Source organism: Alligator mississippiensis, chromosome 13 (assembly GCF_030867095.1).
Source record: "Alligator mississippiensis isolate rAllMis1 chromosome 13, rAllMis1, whole genome shotgun sequence".
Classification (NCBI taxonomy): Eukaryota; Metazoa; Chordata; order Crocodylia; family Alligatoridae; genus Alligator; species Alligator mississippiensis.
This window is the reverse complement of record NC_081836.1, coordinates 36758526-36769728: the sequence shown is the minus strand read 5'-3', so window position 1 is coordinate 36769728 and position 11203 is coordinate 36758526.

Below are 11203 nucleotides of genomic sequence, written 5' to 3'. Positions count from 1 at the left end.
TCTTTATCAGAGACTTGGAAGTCAGCGTGGAAAGCACATTGTTCAAATTCACTGATGACACAAAGATGTGGGGCGAAGTGAGGACCCTGGAGGGGAGGGACAGAATCCAACTAGATCTAAACAGGTTACAGAGGTGGGCGGATGAGAATAGAATGGAATTCAATGCAGACAAGTGCAAGGTGCTGCATCTAGGGAGAAGGAACCTGCAACATACCTATAGGCTGGGGAACAACCTTCTCATCAACACAGTGGCTGAAAGGGATCTTGGAGTCATTGTTGACTCCAGGATGGACATGAGCCGCCAATGTGAGGAAGCAGTCAGAAAGGCTGACCGCACCTTGTTATGCATCTAAAGATGCATCACAGGCAGGTCCAGAGAAGTGATCCTTCCCCTCTATGCGGCATTGGTCAGGATGCGGTTGGAGTACTACAAACAGTTCTGGGCACCGCACTTCAGGAGGGATGTGGTTAACCTTGAGAGGGTCCAGAGGAGGGTCACTCACATGGTCAGAGGGCAGCTGCCCAGGCCCTACAAAGATAGACTAAAGGGCCTGAATCTATTTAGCCTCCACAAGAGAAGACTGAGAGGGGATCTGGTGGCCATCTATAAACTCACCAGGGGGGAACAGCAGAAAATAGGTGAGGCTCTGTTCCCCCAGGCACTACCTGGGATAACAAGGAATAACAGCCATAGATTGATTGAGAGCAGCTTCAGGCTAGATATCAGGAAGCATTACTTTAGGGTTAGGGCTGCCAGGCTCTGGAATGGGCTCCCAAGGGAAGTGATGCTCTCCCGTACCTTGGGGGTCTTCAAGAGGAGGCTGGATAGATATCTGGCTGGGGCATTATGACCCCAGCACTTGTTCCTGCCCAGGGCAGGGGGTCAGACTTGATAATCTGCTCAGGTCCCTTCCGACCCTAGAAACTATAAGTATATAAGGGGTATAACATCAGGATCTGGGGGAACACCTGTTCACCAGAGCGCCCCAAGGGATGACAAGGTCAAACAGTCACAAACTCCTCCAAGACTGTTTCAGGCTGGACATAAGGAAGAATATATATATATATTTTTTTTTTACTGTTCAAGCCCCCAAGGCCTGGAACAGACTGCCTCCAGAGCTGGTGCAAGCACCTACTCTGGACTCCTTTAAGAGACATTTGGATGTTTAACTTGCTGGGATCCTTTGACCCCAGCTGACTTCCTGCCCCTGGGCAGAGGGCTGGACTTGATGATCTTCCAAGGTCCCTTCTAGCCCTAATGTCTATGAAATCTATGAAATTCCACCTCAGGCTTTCTGAATCTCTGTGCTTAGCCCCTGTGACTACAATAAAACGGGAGATTTGTAGAATAACAATTATGATGTTTTCTTAATTTAACACTGCATTTCCTTTGAAAATTTGTCATATCCCAAAATTACTTGAAGCTTACTGGTAAGTATATAAAACATAGCATCTGTTCTGAGCATGCTTAGGAGATCAGGCCTCTCAAACAACTGAGAGACCTGGTTTATAAATCCCAAACTGCTTTATACATGAGATGGACACTGAGATGTACATTGTATCTAAGTTGGTGTCATCTCTCTGCAGGGCTTTAGGCACATAAATAACTTCAGTGGAAAAATCTTTGATGCCCACAGCCTCTCAGGTGCCCTAGCAGATAAGCAAAGATGCATCACTTGGATTCGTTTATCTAAATTCCACCTAAGTGTGATTTAAGTGGCTCAGTGCTTTCTTGGACTTGGACTGTACAGGCTATAAAATACAGAGTTATTTCATAGGTAATTGTTGTGTGCTGTCTGCACATAGCTGAATCTCACTCCTACTGTAGTTTTTAATACAAGCTGGGGCCAATTCTCTCTTTAGTATAAACAGGTGAAGCTCCTTTGAAATAAAAGGGATTGTGTCCATTTACAACCAACAAAAAAATTGGACTCTTAGTCTATAAAGAAAACCAAAACTATTTTCATATAAATTGGTAAAAATAACTATGATATCTGAGATCCCAGCCTTTAAAATGGTCATCTGCATAGGTACATAACACTTCTTCACAATATTTGATAAAGAATTTTTATAACAACATTACCCAGGATAAATACAATATCTCATTATATGATTAAATATATTTACATTAATTGTGGAAATAAATTATGATTAATGAAACATGACTGTAAAAACAGAACAAGGAAAGTTCACTTATACACACACCAAACACTGCACTATGGGCTATTTTAAAAACAGAGTGTCTTCTGATATAACTTGTGTCTGTGCAGCCTGCCAGCATTGAGCTGTTTTCAGAGTGGGAGGGGGGAAAGGGAGCAGAGGGAGTTTGGTCTGGGAGTGTTTCAGCCCCAGGAGGAGGGTGAGGCATGTGTATTGGAACCTCCCCCCGAGGTGGGGGGGGGGCTCCAATTCACCTACCCCACTCTCCAGAGCCAGCTGGGGAACCCCTAGAATGAGTCCCTCTGTTCCCTTCCCCCCCTCCAAGTCTGAAACAGAGATAGGCTAGGAGGGAAAAGGGGCCATTGCTAGCAGAAACTGGTTGTGTTAGGCCCCAGCTCAAGTCTGGGTTCGTGTCCGGTATGCAAAGGCCAATAAAGATACCAGGGGTGAAAGTATAAAAAAGATTTATTGCTAGCAATAAAAGGTGCAAGCAGAATAATTTCACAAGACAAGCACCCACATATTCAATACTGAGCCCCTTATATACCAGAGGTTGAATCTTCATAAGCATCCTTGTTTGTTAATTGGTTATAAAGGAGTGACGCAAGGAGTTCTTTACTGAGCATGTCTCTATACCTGTGTTTTAGCTATGTATCTCATTAACATACATATATGTTCCATTAGCATATATCTTCCCCGCCTCAGGGTGTGATTTTTAGTATTATAATGAGCTCTTTGTTCCAGTACCTCTGATTCTGTTTTTTGTTTTCAAGCTTCCTCTATCTAAGACTGTCTGCTCCTTATCATTGCAGATGGGCATTCGACACATATCATTCACTTTTGCTTAGGCTTTGCATAGTAGTTTCTAGGTCAAACCTTACATTTCCCTCATCTGGAGCATTTATAATTATTATTAATTATGATTGCTCCATTCAATTTGACTGGTCTTATTACAGAAGATTTTTCTACCTTGGTTCAATTCAAAGCAATTATTGGTACAATTCACTATTAAGAAACATTCAGAAGCATTAGCTGTTGCCTGAACCTGTACAGAAAACATGTCTCTGCTTTTCTCTCTTACAATAGTCCCCCACTTATATATATCCTGATATGTATTTTCCTTCTCTACATCTTTCAGCATAGTATAATTCTGTAAAATTTTCAAAGGGGTAGGTACTGCAATTAAGCATGAGGTAAAAACCAGATGAGCATTGATTCCTCCTGCCAAGCAGAAGTCTGTTCTATTTAATATTTCCCGGGCCAGATAAATCCAGACATTTTCCTGAGGGTCAAATTCTTGTGGTAAAAGATTTTCCCCTCCTATAAGTAGGAGTGGACAGATCAGGGTGCCCCACACTAAAACCTTGAACAATTTCATAATAAGGCTTGTAAAACTTGATCAAAGATTGACAAATTATTCAAAGTTCCTTTCTTTTGAATAGGAATTTTAAGTCCCTTATTGGCTCCACCTTCCACTGTTCTCTGCCTCCGGTCCCGGAGTTTGCAGGAGTTTCTTCTTGTTCTGGTTCAGCCACCGGCTTTAGGCGACTGGAATGTATCCAAGTCTTGATTCCTTCGAGATTTGCTGCTGTCGGGGTCGTTAAAAGTACTCTATACGGGCCCTTCCATCTGGCTCGAAGTGGTTCCTCGTTCCAATCTTTCACAAGAGCGTAACTTCCAGGTAATAATCGATTTTCCAGGGTAGGAGACTGGTTCTGTGTCTGCAGCACGTCCCGTACCTGCTGATGGATGGAAGACAAAACAGAAACCAAAGACCATACATATTCTCTAATCATTCCCTCTCCTAAAACATGTAACTGTTGTTCAGTACCCATGGGCAGACTCAGAGGGTAAGGCTTACCATACATTATCTCAAATGGGCTTAATCCCAATTTAGAATGTGGTGCGACCCTTACTCGCAACAGGGCCAAGGGTAGGGCCTCTGGCCATTTGAGTCGAGCTTCTTGGCAAATCTTTGCAAGGTGTCTTTTTAAGGTCTGATTCATACGTTCCACCTTTCCACTGGACTGGGGTCTCCAAGGGGTGTGTAAATGCCAGCTGATTCCCAGGAACTCAGAAACCTTCTGAGTAATTTGTGCAATGAAATGTGGGCCATTGTCTGACCCTATTCCTTTTGGAAGTCCGAAGTGAGGTATGATTTCTCGTAGGAGTGCCTTGACCACCTCTCGGGCTTGGGCAGTCCGACATGGGAAGCACTCAACCCAATTAGAGAAAGTGTCCACAAAGACAAGGAGATATCTCATCCCCTGTTGCCGGGGTAACTCAGTAAAATGCACCTGCCATTCTTCTCCTGGCCCATTGCCTATTCTCTGATGTCCTGAAGTTTCTTTTCTCCCTCCTTTTGGGTTATTTCTCTGGCAGACCTCACATGTCTCTGATACCTTCTTGGCAGCCTCTCTTAATCCCACTCCAGTTACATAGTGACTGATCCACCTTATCAGGGCTCTGGGTCCATAGTGGGTGCCATGATGAGCTCTCTTCACTACCACATGAACCCAGGCAGCTGGGATGATAATGCGGCCATCCTTTGCTACTAGCCACCCGTGCTCCCCCTTCTTTGCTTGAAACTCTCTTATCAATTGTTTGTCTCTTTCCCCGTACTGTGGTGTCACAGGCTGGTATAGGTCTGGGAGGAGAGGTAACAGATTACTTACTTCGGGCAGCAAGTCTGTCTGAGGTTTTTTAGCTGCTTTCTTTGCTGTAGCGTCAGCAAATTGATTACCTTTTGTGGATGAATCATCATTTTTCTTTTGATGAGCTTTGCAATGCATTATTGCTACCTCTTTTGGTTCCCAGACTGCCTTAAGGAGGGCTTTTATCTGCTTGCTATGCTTAATGCCTGTTCCTTTTGAATCAAGTAGACCTCGCTCTCTCCATAGCGCTCCGTGAGCATGTAAAACAAGGAAAACATATTTAGAGTCAGTATAAATATTGACAGTTTTGTTGGCCGCCAATTGCAAAGCCCGAGTCATAGCAATGAGTTCAGCCTTTTGAGCTGAAACAGATGGGTTTAAAGGTCCTGCTTCTATCACATTCTGTGTAGTCACGATAGCGTATCCGGATTTTCGAATTCCATTCTCTATACTCGAGCTGCCATCAGTGTAGAACTCCAGGTCAGCTTTTTCAAGAGGTCTGTCTCTCAAATTTGGTCTTGAAGAATAAACAGTTTCCAATGTTTGCAAACAGTCATGCACAAGATCTGGTGTCTCACCCATAGATGGCAACAGTGCTGCTGGATTTACATTGCGAGAAATGGCCAATTTTATTTCAGGCTTATCTAGGAGGATGGCCTGATATCGAGCCATTCGTCCCGGAGTTAACCAGTTCCCTCCTTTCTGTTCCAAGACTGTAAGTACTGCATGAAGAATATATACAGTCATTTCATGGCCTAGGGTTAATTTTTCAGCTTCTTGTATTAGCAGACAGGTAGCAGCAACAGCCCGGAGACAAGCAGGCCATCCACATGACACAAAGTCTAATTTTTTTGAAAAATATGCCACTGGTCGTTGCCAGCTACCCAATTTCTGTGTTAAGACTCCCACGGCTACCCCACCTCGGTCATGCACAAAAAGGGAAAAAGGCTTACTCATGTCCGGTAGTCCTAAGGCGGGTGCTTCAATGAGAGCCTGCTTTAACTGGCAGAATGCTTGCTCACACTCTTCAGTCCATTCGAGTACCTTTTCATCTCCGTGTGTTGCCTCATATAGAGGTTTTGCAATAACCCCAAAATTTGGAATCCAAATCCTGCAAAAACCTACTGTACCTAAAAATCCTCGTAGTTGTTTCTTTGTTATTGGGGGTGCCAGCCGGCATATAGCTTCTTTTCTTTCAGGCAACAGGGCTCTCTGACCAGGCTGTAATTCAAATCCCAAATATGTGACTTTCTGGGATATGGGCTGCATTTTTTTTCTGGAAACGCGATACCCTGGTTGACCCAGAAAATTAAGGAGGCAAATTGTTCCTTCCAGGCAGCTTGCTTCAGTGGGGGCTGTTAAAAGCAAGTCATCTACATATTGCAAAAGAGCACAGGACAGTGGCAATTCTAGCCTGCGTAAATCCTTGCTTAATGCATTGCCGAATAGGGTTGGGCTGTTTTTAAATCCTTGGGGTAAAACAGTCCAGCACAACTGAGTCTTAATGCTAGTATCTGGGTCTTCCCATTCAAATGCAAATATTTCCTGAGATCCCCTCTCTACCGGTATACAGAAGAAAGCATCTTTTAAATCAATAACTGTAAACCAGTTATGATCTGGGTTCAAAGCAGATAGCAAGGTGTACGGATTAGGCACGGCCGGGTATATACTCACAACCACTTTATTTACAGCTCTCAAGTCTTGGACGAAACGATATTCATTACTCTTAGGCTTCTTCACAGGCAAGATGGGTGTGTTAAAAGCTGATGTACATTCACGGAGAAGGCCATACTCCAGGAACAGTTCAACTAACAGCTTCAGTCCTTTCCTGGCTTCCATCCGCATTGGATATTGTTTCACACATGGAGGCTGGGCCCCAGGCAAAAGTTGAATCTTCACAGGGTCAGCATTTTTAGCCTTCCCGGGTCGGTGACCTGCCCATACCCATGGAACAACAGCATCGAGCAGGGGTTGAGGAATATCCGATGTACTCTCCTCTTGGAGAAGGCCCAGAAGGCAAGCCTGTAAATGCCACCCCTTTTCAGGAGGCACTGTTAAAAACATTTGCCCATCCTGGAACGACAACGTAGCTTGCAGTTTACAGAGGAGGTCTCTCCCTAAAAGGGGAACGGGGCAGTTTGGCATGCACAAGAATTGATGGGTAACTTCGGCCTGCCCAAGATTACAGGTCATTGGCTGTAGGAAGGGTCGTGTTACTGCCTTCCCTGTAACCCCTACCACCGGCACAGTCTTTTTACTTAAAGGTTTCAGTTTTTGAGTTAAGACAGAATGGGCAGCACCTGTATCTACGAGAAAATCTACCAATTCATCTCTGTCCCCTAGTTGTATTTTAACCAGAGGCTCGTCAGGGGACACTGGGATCTGGGTTATCTTTCCCTCCCGGGCCTCCGGTCCCCTTCAATCTGAATCCCTTCCAAAAGCGAACAATTCACTGCTCTCCTCTTTCTTCTTTTCACCTTCCCCAACTTTTCGATAAGGGCATTCCCGCTTCCAATGTCCTTTTCGTTTGCAAAAGGCACATTGATCTTTCTCTAATGGACCCCGTCTCTGCGGCTGTCTCCAGGATCCCTCATCTCTAGGTTTTCTCGTGATTGCAACTGCCACTAGGGCAGTCTGCATTTTCATCTTTCTCTCCTCTTTCTTGTCCTGTTTCTTTTCCTGAACACTTTCTCGGTTAGTAAATACTTGGTAAGCAATGTCTACTAGTTGGGAAATAGGCATACCTGTTGCTCCATCTGCCTTCTGCAATTTCTTTCTAATGTCTGGTGCACTCTGACCTATGAAGATCATATTTAGCATGCGAGCGTTCGATGCATCCTCCGGATCCTCACGAGTGTATTGCCTGAAAGTAGTGTAAATTCTTTCCAAAAAAGCACTCGGGGTCTCATTAGTCTCCTGTTGAATCTCATACACCTTACTGAGATTTTGAGGTTTTTTCACAGCATCTCTCAATCCTCGGAGGATATATTCTCGATAGGCACGGATGGAGGTCATATCTTGGTCTGGTTTCCAATCTGGCTCCTGGACGGGGACATGATCATCTCTATTTCCTTGCAGGTTCCCTGCAGTAATTTCCTTTTCCACGTACTCACGAGCTTTGTTCACTACCATTCTCTTTTCCTCTGGTGTCAACAGGATATCTAGAAGAGACTGAACATCTGCCCAAGTTGGGTTATGGGTTTTGAAAATCATTTTAAACTGGTTCTGTACCTTTTCAGGATTCTCTCTCAAGCTGGGGTTATTGTTCTTCCAATTATACAAATCTGAGGTATTAAAAGGAACGTGCACAAAGGTTCGACGGTAGGTTGGCTCACCGTCATCTTCGAGAGGCCCGGGTACCACTTGTTCTCTTAGAAGAAATACCCCATTTCCCTTCCCACGGCCAGAATCAGATTCCCTGTGATGTTTTCCCTTAACCCCGGAGTCTGCTTCTAACTGTACTCTCCATCCTCCTCCCGGGCTTATATCAGGAGAAGTCGGGGAGTTTGGAGATTGCCAAGCACCTGACGGCCATGGTTGGCGCTGTTCCAGATCCCTATGTCGGGGAGTATTTACAACTTCTGCCTCAGGGGGGGAAAAAGCAGGAAGAGCAGATGCCAATGAGGAATCAGATGAATCAGGAGGAGGAGGAGGAGGAAGAGGATAAGGTAAAGGCAGCACAGGGGGGGGGAGCCTCCGGCTCCGGACAGTCCAGGACAGGATTTGCAGTTGGTCAAGCCACAGCCATCTCACAGATCCCAACCCCCTCCCCCAATCCACATTCCTCCAAAACTTTTTTATCTCTACAAAGAGACATAAACGCTTGCACATACATCAATTCCTCCCATTTACCATTCTGCCGGCAGAACAAAATCAATTGTAAGATGGTATTATAATTAACACTTCCCTCCCGAGGCCAATATTCTTTATCATCTAGCTGATAGCGTGGCCACACAGTTTCACAGAAGAATTTAGCTTTCTTCTTAGTCATAGGATCCTCACCAAACTCTGCCCAATGTCCCAATACACAAGAGAGGGGGGTACATTTCCTAACCTTACTTTTAATAGTACCCATTTCAGGGCTGCCTTCCCGGTTCTGACCGTCCGACTTACCTGGGATCCAGGGATCTGTTCTTAGTCCTTGTCCTCACAGGGGAAAAAAATCACTGGTCTTGGACTCGGGCCAGACAGAATACTTACAGAGATAATCCCAGGCAGACGTACTGACGGTAGGCCTTATGCCCTTTCTACCCTTTCACCCAGGTGCCTGTTACTGATACTTTCACTCTATGGCTTTGCACCGTTAGGCTACTGCCGCCTCAGTGGTCCAGCTCCTCCTGAAACAAAAGTCTCACCGGGAAAAGAAATCCCGGGGCGCGCTCGACTTTTGATAAGAAAAAGCAGATTAGCTGGTCATCAGTTAGTCCGGGCAAAGCTATCTACGGCAGTCCCATCTGGGGTGCCAAAAACTGTTAGGCCCCAGCTCAAGTCTGGGTTCGTGCCCCGTATGCAAAGGCCAATAAAGATACCAGGGGTGAAAGTATAAAAAAGATTTATTGCTAGCAATAAAAGGTGCAAGCAGAATAATTTCACAAGACAAGCACACACATATTCAATACTGAGCCCCTTATATACCAGAGGTTGAATCTTCATAAGCATCCTTGTTTGTTAATTGGTTATAAAGGAGTGACGCAAGGAGTTCTTTACTGAGCATGTCTCTATACCTGTGTTTTAGCTATGTATCTCATTAACGTACATATATGTTCCATTAGCATATATCTTCCCCGCCTCGGGGTGTGATTTTTAGTATTATAATGAGCTCTTTGTTCCAGTACCTCTGATTCTGTTTCTTGTTTTCAAGCTTCCTCTATCTAAGACTGTCTGCTCCTTATCATTGCAGATGGGCATTCGACACATAACATTCACTTTTGCTTAGGCTTTGCATAGTAGTTTCTAGGTCAAACCTTACAGTTGCAGGTTCCAGCCAGCAGCTAGTTTCCCCTCCCCAATGGAACCAACAGCAAACTTCTGTTTGGTCCAGGGGATCATTGTAACTGAGAACAGTTCCTGCAAAGAATTCTCAGTTATAGCGGGGAGTTGCACTTCTGTCTGCACCCTTAGTTAAAGTGACCCTGCTGACATTTTGAAACATGGGAAGTTGAATACGTGCTATGAGGGGTCAGATTGTCACCCAACTGGCCTTTTTTTAAGCTGTCTGCAGCCATGCACTTATGTTGGGTCATGGCTCTAAACTGCTTTCTATAGCCAGATTAGGCAAAAATTGTCACTTCTGTCTGCACCCTAAAGCTTGTTCAACAAAATTTAGGTAAAGTGCCCCCACTGCCATTTTGAAATGTGGGGATGCTAAATACATGAGATGCTGCATCATGCTGGAGTGTTCCATTTAGAACACTCCAGCAGACTCAGTTAATTGAGTCAGCTCCAACACATTTGAATCAGAATGCATCGGAGCACGTGTAAGTGTGCCCTTTGGTACCAGCTTTAGATGCAAAACACTTTTCTATAGTGCTTCAAATACCCTTCTTATGCTTTTAAATGAATATTTTGAGGTATTGGGTTCAAACAAATATTCTTACCGGTACCAACTGCATTTTGCAGGTCCCCAAGAACAAATAGTAATTCACTTCATTATTATCTAAGCAGAAAGACTTATTTCTCCAGGTTTTTGACAGCTGTCCTGTTTGGCAGCATCCAAGCTGGTTTTTGTTCTAAGTACTCTTAGCTAAAAGAGTGCAATGGAAACCAGCATGGCTGGAATCAAGAGTTGATTTGAGGATATAAAGCTGAACATTTCTTTGAGGTATACTCAACACTCATTGACCTCTTTCAGAGGAGGTTTCTGCCCATCTCCACTACCTATCCAGGTGAAAATTAGAGGCCCTGTAGCACTTTTCAAACAGACTAGTGGATAACTCCAGATGCTATTTATGAAATGTTATTAGGGTATCCATTTTTGCCGAAAGAGCTACTGTAGCAATTCATAGCTCTGTGAAGTCCTTGGAAAACCTTGAATACAAATGGACCACATTCTCTTTTATTCTATTTTTAACGTCATTATTCATGTTCTACTTCTATTGTATTTCTCTAGTTCTTGTTTCTAGCCTCTGTCTGGGCTAAAATTCCAAGTGTTGTATGAGTGCTCAGCTCCTACAAGATTGGGCTCATAATGAGCAACCAAGCTGAAACAAGGCCCTGAAAAACCTGAGAAGAGCACAGGATGAATGATGTGGTTAAATAGCAAAATAAAGGAGAATATGATTTTATATAGCTTCTTTCACACTTGAGGTATTCCAAATTCCTTTATAAAACAATGAGGTGTCAGTTTGCTTTGTACTCCAGGCTTCACAGGAAAAGGTAGAAGTGCTACA